This window comes from Neophocaena asiaeorientalis, unplaced genomic scaffold (genome assembly GCF_003031525.2).
Source record: "Neophocaena asiaeorientalis asiaeorientalis breed wild unplaced genomic scaffold, Neophocaena_asiaeorientalis_V1.1 scaffold30, whole genome shotgun sequence".
Classification (NCBI taxonomy): domain Eukaryota; kingdom Metazoa; phylum Chordata; class Mammalia; order Artiodactyla; family Phocoenidae; genus Neophocaena; species Neophocaena asiaeorientalis.
In genome coordinates, this window is record NW_020174923.1 from 2,456,909 (window position 1) to 2,465,474 (window position 8,566).

General features: G+C 42.4%; 1 protein-coding gene across 1 annotated transcript in view; it reads left to right on the plus strand.

Moving 5' to 3' along the window:
• The window catches only part of MAP2K6 (mitogen-activated protein kinase kinase 6), a 131,965-nt gene extending 126,652 nt beyond the window's left edge, over positions 1–5,313 (plus strand). The window contains exon 13 of the mRNA XM_024761126.1: positions 2,296–5,313. The gene's annotated coding sequence lies outside the window, so the exon portion shown is untranslated. The remainder of the gene's footprint in view (positions 1–2,295) is intronic.
• The last annotated feature ends 3,253 nt before the right edge of the window (positions 5,314–8,566 follow it).

Here is an 8,566-nt window from a genome sequence, read left to right on the forward strand (position 1 = left end):
GACTCTCAACCACTGCGCCACCAGGGAAGCCCTGATTAGGTTTTTAATTGAGGCCCTACCCTTCTTTGCTGTTCGTCAGCCCTGCGCCCGATGTCATGGTCTAGAAAGTGAAACATTCCTTTGCCCCAGCATTGGAGGAGGTCAGCCTTGAGGCTAAAGCGGCACTGTTTTCTGCTAATGCAGTTGATTTAGTGTCTTTGAAACAGAATCACAAAGGAGGCAGAGAAGGGCGAATGTTTTTGCAGTTTAACTCTAAAAATGCTTTTGTTGACCAAGAGGCTTCAGCAGCTCTGCTCAGGGAAACTACTCTGCTTCTCCCAAAGGTGCCGAACAAAACACTTTATCTTTGGCCTGCAACTGCAGTGGATGCCTACTTCGTGACTTCCCAACCCCAATGCTTTGTAGCTACGTAACACCCTCTGACCTTGAAGGGTTCTTATTTTCATAAAATTCATTGGAGCTGGTGGCCAGATCTAGTAAAATGAATTAAACCTCTACTGTGCTGGGGAATTTGCCTTCTTAATGTCTATCTATGACTTAAAGGGAGATTTCCTAGCTTAAAGGAATCTTCCATTTTTATTAGCAAGTAGAAGATGCAGTTTTCAATCCAACCCCTGATGATTTACATATTCAGATGGAAAAATGCCAGAGTAAAATCTAGGAAGAGGAAGTTACCAAACCTGATAGAATGGACAAAAGGTATTTTACTGTAGAAGGTCCATGTTCCTCTTGTGTGTGTGTGTGTGTGTGTGTGTGTGTGTGTGTGTGTGTGTGTGTAGCACTGTTTAATGTGCTAAGGATACTCTTTGGCTTTCTTTGGCTTTAAGTGGGGTACTCTGGATTGCTTTGAGACTCTGTTGAAAGCTAGGACCTTTTCCCTAGGAAAATGTACACTGTACATAGTTTTGCAAACATTTTTCGTTGTGGGAGAGGGGAGTAGAGTACAATCCCATATGATCAATAACTTCTGGCTCTGTAGAATGTGGACTGTGACACCCCAGACCAGGGGTTGGCAAACTTTTTCTGTATAAAGGGCCAGATAGTAAATATTTCTGGATTTGTGTGCCATGCAGTCTCTGTTGCAACGATTCAAGTCTGCTGTCAGAGAGTGAAAGCATCCATAAACAATATGTAAATGGATGAGCACAGTGCTGTGTTCCAATACAACTTTATTTACAAAATCAGGCAACGGGCCAGGCCATGGTTTTCCATAACCTGTTCTAGACCATCAAATACAAAACTGCAATTGATTAATTCTGTGTATAGAGTTCTCCCATTTAGTATTTAGCTCAACTGCTGTTGAGGCAGATGAGGAAGGTGGACATAGGAAAATGAATTCTGAAAAGATGGGGACTGTTCAATCCCATGAAAATTGCCTCTTAATTTCCTCAGGTAAGTATTCTGCTCTGGAAGCCAATGGGACAATTTTCTTCAGATTAAACTGAGTGTCCACCTCTTGCATTTCTATGCAATAACTTACTTCGTAACACGGAAGTGAAGGCACACTTCTCCTGGACGTTCGCTGCATTCTTGTCTCTTAGCTTTTTTGCATTTTGGTTCTCTTTGTGGTGTGATTCATGTGCAAGGAGAACCATGAAACCCGACACAAATCATCCGGTTTTCCTTCTTCCTGGACTGCATCAGGCTTTGAGAAGCTGGGAGGCCACTTTAACCTCAGAAGTAGAAGGTAGATAGAATTCTGAAAATCTTCCAAGTCATCCACCTCATCTGTTCGGCTGTCTTTGAAGAGAGTGATAAAGAATAGTTTGGGGTCAAAATATTTGTTCTCAGGTAGACTTAGCGCTATAGGAGACGCAGACCTACCCCTTGAGTGCTGTCCCTGGGCTTGGAGAGAGGAGACCGCTTTACCTTCCTCCTTTCTCAAGGGGTCTATGCTGGATGCCTCCTTTCTGATGTGACTGTCTTGGGTTGCCAGCCTTGCTTGAATCTCTGGGCTCCACAGCCCTCGGTGAAAGCTCTGTTTTCTCCATGGGACTGTAACAACTGTATAATTTGCTTTGCTTCTGTCAGTAATTATCCTCTTTGCTGTACAGAATGCTATACAAATAACAGTCTGCCAGTTACCTAAGCTGTCTCTATTTTCTTCTTCCAGGACAACACATCTTCCTTAAAGCTATAGTCTCTTTACTATTCAGAAACTTTTTTTTTTTTTCCTGCTACACCATCGGGCAAACATAAAGTACACTTAAAATGACACCCGGAAACTCCTCATGGGAGCATATTTAAGTATTTGATCTGGTAATTTACCTAAAAGAATGTTTTCTCTTCACCTAGGGAAATAAAACCTGAATTCCTGAGCCTTCAAAATGAAACTATCCTTCTGGGGGAAGCATATTGCCACCAAATACATCACTCACCACCTGTTCCTGGTTTCTGCAAAGAAGATGTGTCATTTTTCTGAGGTTTAGAGTGTCTGTGTTTACAGCTCTACAAATATCATTCTACCATTGCAGGTTTTCTAATGGAGCCATTTGGAATCAAGACTTCAGCTGGGGTTTATTCTTTTCAGTTCCTGACCCAAACTCCTTTTGCAAGCAACATTTCTCTAAAAGCCTTTTTTGTATCTGAGGGAAGAGAACTGAGGGAAGAGAACTGGGCCTCAGAAAAAACATAAAGCAAGGTCAAGGACTTTGTGATAGGGATTCTTTTCTTTAAAAAGAAGCCGATAGCACCTCGTAACACAAACATGTGTTAAGAGAATTTAAAAATATCCAGCCTTGTTCCCTTGGACTGTCAGTATCTTGACATCACTTGTATTTGTCATCTGAACTAGGATATCAAGCCCTTTATTCTTGGGAGTTTACAGTTGGATTTTGGGAGATTTGCATTGTATTTCTTTCTTACAGTTGTCAGTATGGACATATGTCTCTGTGGACACTTAATCCTGACACACTTTTGCATTTCGGGTTTCAAGGTCTCTTTCGAGGAATGAGGCTAACGCTCTTATGACTTGGAGATGAGTTCAGGGAAAGCACGGGGCAGTTTAGGCACTTACTTGTGTCTTAATATAGGAAAAAACAAAACAGAACTTCCTAAGTATCCCCAGGGTCTGTGGCTTCGGCCAGGCCATCAGGGTCTTTTCCGTTTTTCTTGAGTGCATTTGCTTGTTATTCCTCTGCCGGTTACAGATGAACTGGGCTGACTTAACACTTCTGTGGAAAGGAAGTGATCCAACCATTTTCATATATCAAAAGTCAGAATCAGCAGTTTTGCATTGGTCTTGCCTACGTGGACTCTGTTGTTCTCAGATCGTGAAATGGTGAGGGACAGCTAAGAGAACTTGTAGCAAAGCTCTCATTCACAATATAAGACCTTATAATAAAACTTCCATTTGGCCTTTAAAGAAGAGCAGCTGGGTTGGCTACGTCTTCCTCCAAAGTCACATTCTACTGTGGCCAGAAATGAACAATTAGCATCGTTTGGTCACTACCAGTGTTTGTGTTGGAGCCTGCAAGCTATTTCAATAGAGCAAGTCAAGCCACTGCCCTAGGGGATTGTCATCGGACTTTGTAGTTTCAGGCTGAACAGTGATGTGAAATTGTGCTTGGGGGCTCGAAGAAAAGATAAATGCAAAGGGCTGGCACCCCATGGAAGAGCAAGCTGATAAGAGAAGCAGACAGATATATCCCTTAATTTATTTTCAGTAATACTATAAAGATGATCCCCTATGGGAAAATCTATCAAAAAGCCAAGCCTTTATTATTATTTTTTTCTTCAAAATACTGAACTATAAGAGGATTCAGAAAGTGACATAGATTTGGATATCAGAGAATTTTCTCTTGTTTCCCTAGTGTTACTGATTCTACAGAGACCATTTAAACTGATGGCACCCAGAAAAAAAGGTACATGATTAGAAGGGTGATAAAGCATTTTGAGAGTATGCAACCCATCTATCAGCTGCCTTCTGGGTAAAGAAAAATGAACACAAAACCGAGCCTCCTAACGTTTAGTTCCGGGGGCAAACATTTTTAAGAAAGGTGGACACCAAAGGTTATCTGATGAGCATACTTTTTCCACAATGCAGAGAACTGTGAATGTTCATAGAAATACACTACAGGTCTTCACCAGAAGAGCTAGAATTTATAATTAAAAGAAAAAAAGCTAGTTTGAATTTTCAGAAGCAGTGTGGAAGAAGTGGTTGTTCTATTTTCTTTTCTTCTGATCTCAAGTGGCCTACTGTATGTTCAATTCTCGGGGAGGTTAAGAGTTAAGGGCACAGAAGTTGTTTCCAGACTATATTCATTGGTGCTTCTGGGGGAGGGGAGGGGTCTCGTTGAAGCGGGAGGGAAGAGAGTGTGATAAAGGTCAACCTTGCCTATCTGAAACCCCTGTCAAACTCCAGTCAGAATATTTGGCTGTCAATATTGTTCCCTTTAACTGGAAGTCTCTGTGGCTATTAAAGCCTTGGGAACTTAGGATGAAATGACCCATCGAGGACCACAAATAGCCCAAGAATCTGGGAGCTGTGTCTTCAGCAGTATCTGTGCGTCCCTGATGTTTGTTGTCTGGAGTATGCTAACAGGACTCGGAGGCAGAAGGGCAAGAGAGGGTCATGTATGTTCATTTTCAAGCATGAATCATTTGAAAGAAAGCGTAGACACTGACCTGTGACGGCCGTGCCTACAGATCCTTAAATTGGTTACTACTGTAAAGTGGCTGAGGGTAACCTGATCTCAGTGACAAGGAAGTGTTGTCACTGGGATCTTGATGGGCAGTGGAATTTCTAAATTTCTACATTTGCAGAGGCGGGAACTGTCATTTTTGTTCACTGACACACAGGAAAAAAATAAAGCTCTTTGGACAGTGTTAGCACGGAGAAGGGTGCGTTCTGAGGCTCAAGCTGAAGGTCACCACTGCTGGGTTTTACAAAGGCTGCAGGTGGAGAACAGGAGTGGGTCCCAGGGTGGCCCGTGGGAGCTGGAAACTGAGACAGTGTATCTGTCGTGAATGGAACGCAAGGGAACATTCAGACATCAAACGGATCGTATCAGGTGCCTTCCGCACACTCATCAAAAATCTGCGGTGAATCCTGACAGCGGTACCTTTGCCATCAAACCAAATTTAACAGCTGGAGCTCCACAGCAGCCATTTCAGAACAACTATTTGTGTCAAAAAGTTACATGTGGCAACAGTTTGTCGCGTTTGCAGAGCCACCCGAGGAGGCTCGATTAAGAAAATTCAGACAATTTATCCGTGACCTTATCCATGTGTTTGTTTTATTCTCTAGTCTCAAATTTATTTTCTGAGTGGAGTGATTTTTCTCTATGAACTGGAATGATGAAGTGATGTTTTAATAAAATAGGTATTTTTAGAGGAAAAATGTTTTCCTTCTGTAATTTAACTTCCACAATTGGGACATATTTCCTACACTATGGAATCATCACGTGGGGTCATTTAAAGCTGGAAGAGGGGGTGGGCTTTATCAGTAGTTCAAATTGTTTATTTAAATACATGAACATTTTTCTATATATTTTGTGAAAATATTGATGAGATGCTAGATATATACCTACTATATGGAATTGAACTTTACAAGAACTTTAGTTTGATAAGTGGGGTTCCCCAGCTTCCTTTGTGCCTCAGTCTTACTGCTGAAAATGCTTTCATTTATTAATCTGGTCTTCGTATGGAAAAACACCACACACCTTTCTCTTACCTTGTGTGAATTTTATGAGAGGCCTTTTTTATTTGTACATATGGTTGATTGTTTTCCTGTGTTGCACCCCAACTTTGGTTTTAAGCCATGTTTATTGTAAAGACAGCTGTTGGGCAAGTGGAAACATGCCTGGTCTTTACAATCCCTTGATGCTAGAAGGAAGTAATTCTAGGTGCTGGTTATTAGGAGGCCCTGCTATCTCTTCCTGGAACCTGATAAGATTCTGAAAGGAGATCGGAGAGGTTTCGAAACCCGCCTCTGGCTCTGTGTCTCTGGAGAGTGTGAAATAGAAGACTGACTCCCATTTTGTGGATTCCCTCATCTTTCCTGCCATGTAGAGCATACTGCTACCTTTCCTGGTGAAACTCCTCTCTTCTTTGTGGACTGCCATATCTTTTCTTTATGGCTGAGGTGGGCTGGGCTGTAAAGTATGCAATTCGTTGTAAGTTTATCCAGTAAAGACCTCTGAAGACTGTGGGTAGAATGTTTCCATGCCTTTGAGGTGCATGTTACATCTACATTTTGGCCTTGGGGACTTTTTGCTTGTGAGATGAAGGAGGAAAGAGGAACTTGCGGGTCTACCCTTAACTCTGTGTGTATTTTTCTACATGGAAATGTGTGCGGCAGCTTCCTTAAGGGGAAAACCTTCCTAACCATTGTATAGGGAAAGGGGAATTACGAATATCAATTGATAACTTCCAGCCAAAGCTTCAGTATTGTATTTAAAAATACCTGTTTTGAGGGGACGTGTACCTTTTGTTGTCTTTCCCGTGTTAGCTTTGGTGGGGGCGGGGCAGGCATTTTCATTTTAGCTTAGCTTTCCTGTTACCCAGGTTGTGTGCACTGCTGTTGTTGTTTTCATCTAAACTACCGCTTATTGTAATTGGTGATGTTATCTCAAAATCTCGAAACCAAGGAAATACTGGGCTGGCCAAAAAGTTCGTTCCTGGAAGCTAATGCGCAGGACTTGAGGTAGATGCAAGTATTAGCGTTGACGTAGGTTAAGTTTTAATAGAGTTACCAGAAATATCCTGGATTGAGGGATAAAGTGGCTTTAAAGAGGTCACGGTTGTTTTTAATATTGGGAGAAGCCACCTGTCCTAGGTCCTTATTCTTGAGAAATTCATCTTTTCATGTAAATACCATTGGTGGGCATACTTCATAGCCTGGATGCTTGGCCCCTAGCAGTCAGTGAACACGGAGTTATAATAATTGCCAAAGGTGGGAGTAATTTTCTCTGACATAGGTCATTCAGTGGTGAAATTTCCAATCAGACTATCGTGCACGAAGCATAACTTTATAACCCCCCCACCCTTTCTGATCTGAGAGCACAGGAAACGAAGAACAAGGTTCTGATGTGCCGCGCAACAGTTCTTTGAATCCGTGTTTTTGGCCAAGGAAATGGCTGAGGCATCGAACCACGTGATTATTACGTGGCTTGTACGGCAACCGCCCTGGCCTCCCTCCCACCACCTCAAGGAAACTGAGAATTTTCAAAGGAAAATGAAATCGGGAGATTAGGTCACACTTGGACTCCTCTGTGGATGAAGAGCTGACACTGATTTCCTATCTCAGGATACTCTTCGGTTTCCTACTGCTGCTGAGAACGGGCTGCAGACACTGTATCTGGTCTCCGGATGTTTGCGCTCGTGTGTGTAAGGCTTCACTCCAGGGGTGTTGTTTTCCATGTCGGGTCCATCTATGAACTGACTCGATAACGTGATGAAGATGGAGGAGATAGTGACAATGTCAAATGACAGCCCACCACCTCTTTCCGTCAAAGTGCTTGCCCTGTGTTCATGGCTAGGACAAAGAACTAAGTCTGCAGGAGCCAGGTAGCCTCAAAAGAAAGGGTGTGTTGATCTCACAGGAAAATGTACAACCAATAAAAGACATTTCAAAAAGGGCAGTGAATCTATATTAATTGGGTTTGTGGAAATCCTTTGTTCCAGAAATGCTGCTTTTATGTGTAAATGCCCTGCAGGTAAAAGCTTTGCTGGAACTCTATATTCTCTTGTTCTCTCATCCATACTACCCCACTTCCAAAACATATGGAACAAAACATAACAAAACAACAGCATCACAGTCTTGAAGACCCATTAGAAAGCCATTTCATCTGCAGGGAACTTCAGACTCGATATTCCTAGAAGTGAAGGCCATTATTTCATTATTAAAATCAGATGGCTTGTGGTGGGGATGAGTCCAGATGGCTGAAATGAAAAGATGAAGACCGAGACTTTCTGGCTTCCATGTGTTCCTGACACCAAACAATGGTGAACAGTAGCCATCCAGTTATTTGAGTTTTTCCCGGTCCTATACGTAATGCACGTAATATTAGGAAACTTGTCTTACACCTTCGGGTAGTGCCGCCGCCTGTAATGTAGATGTTCTGGGAAAGAACATGTTCTTACATTACAGGTAAACAGGGATGGGTCTGCAGAGTTCTCCGATTTCTCCTGTAAACCGAGTGGCTAGACCTAATTGACTTGTATCCACATTACTCCAGTTTAGAGAAGAACTGCTAGATCTTAATGTTAACAGTTTGAGCGGATCACCAATTGCATCTGGAGGCACGCACTCACCTCTCTCTTGCTTGTTGCCGAAACAAGTTGGCGTTGCTGAATCAGGAGTTGACTCTTTTAGAAGTCCCTAGTATTTCACCTCAGATTTACATCCCTTCTACAGGCTGTTGGAATACCAAGTGGAGGGCTCACCTTACTTCTGCCGACATCATTCAAATGACTTTCCAATGACAACACACTCTCTTATGCTGATTTTGAAGTCCTTCTCCCCCTGGAGGGTATTAAGATTGCTGCAGTCCATCATCTTTCTTAGGTGATGGGCCTTCCTTGGCTTTAGGAATTTTAAGTTCCTCTAAGGGGTGGAGGTGTG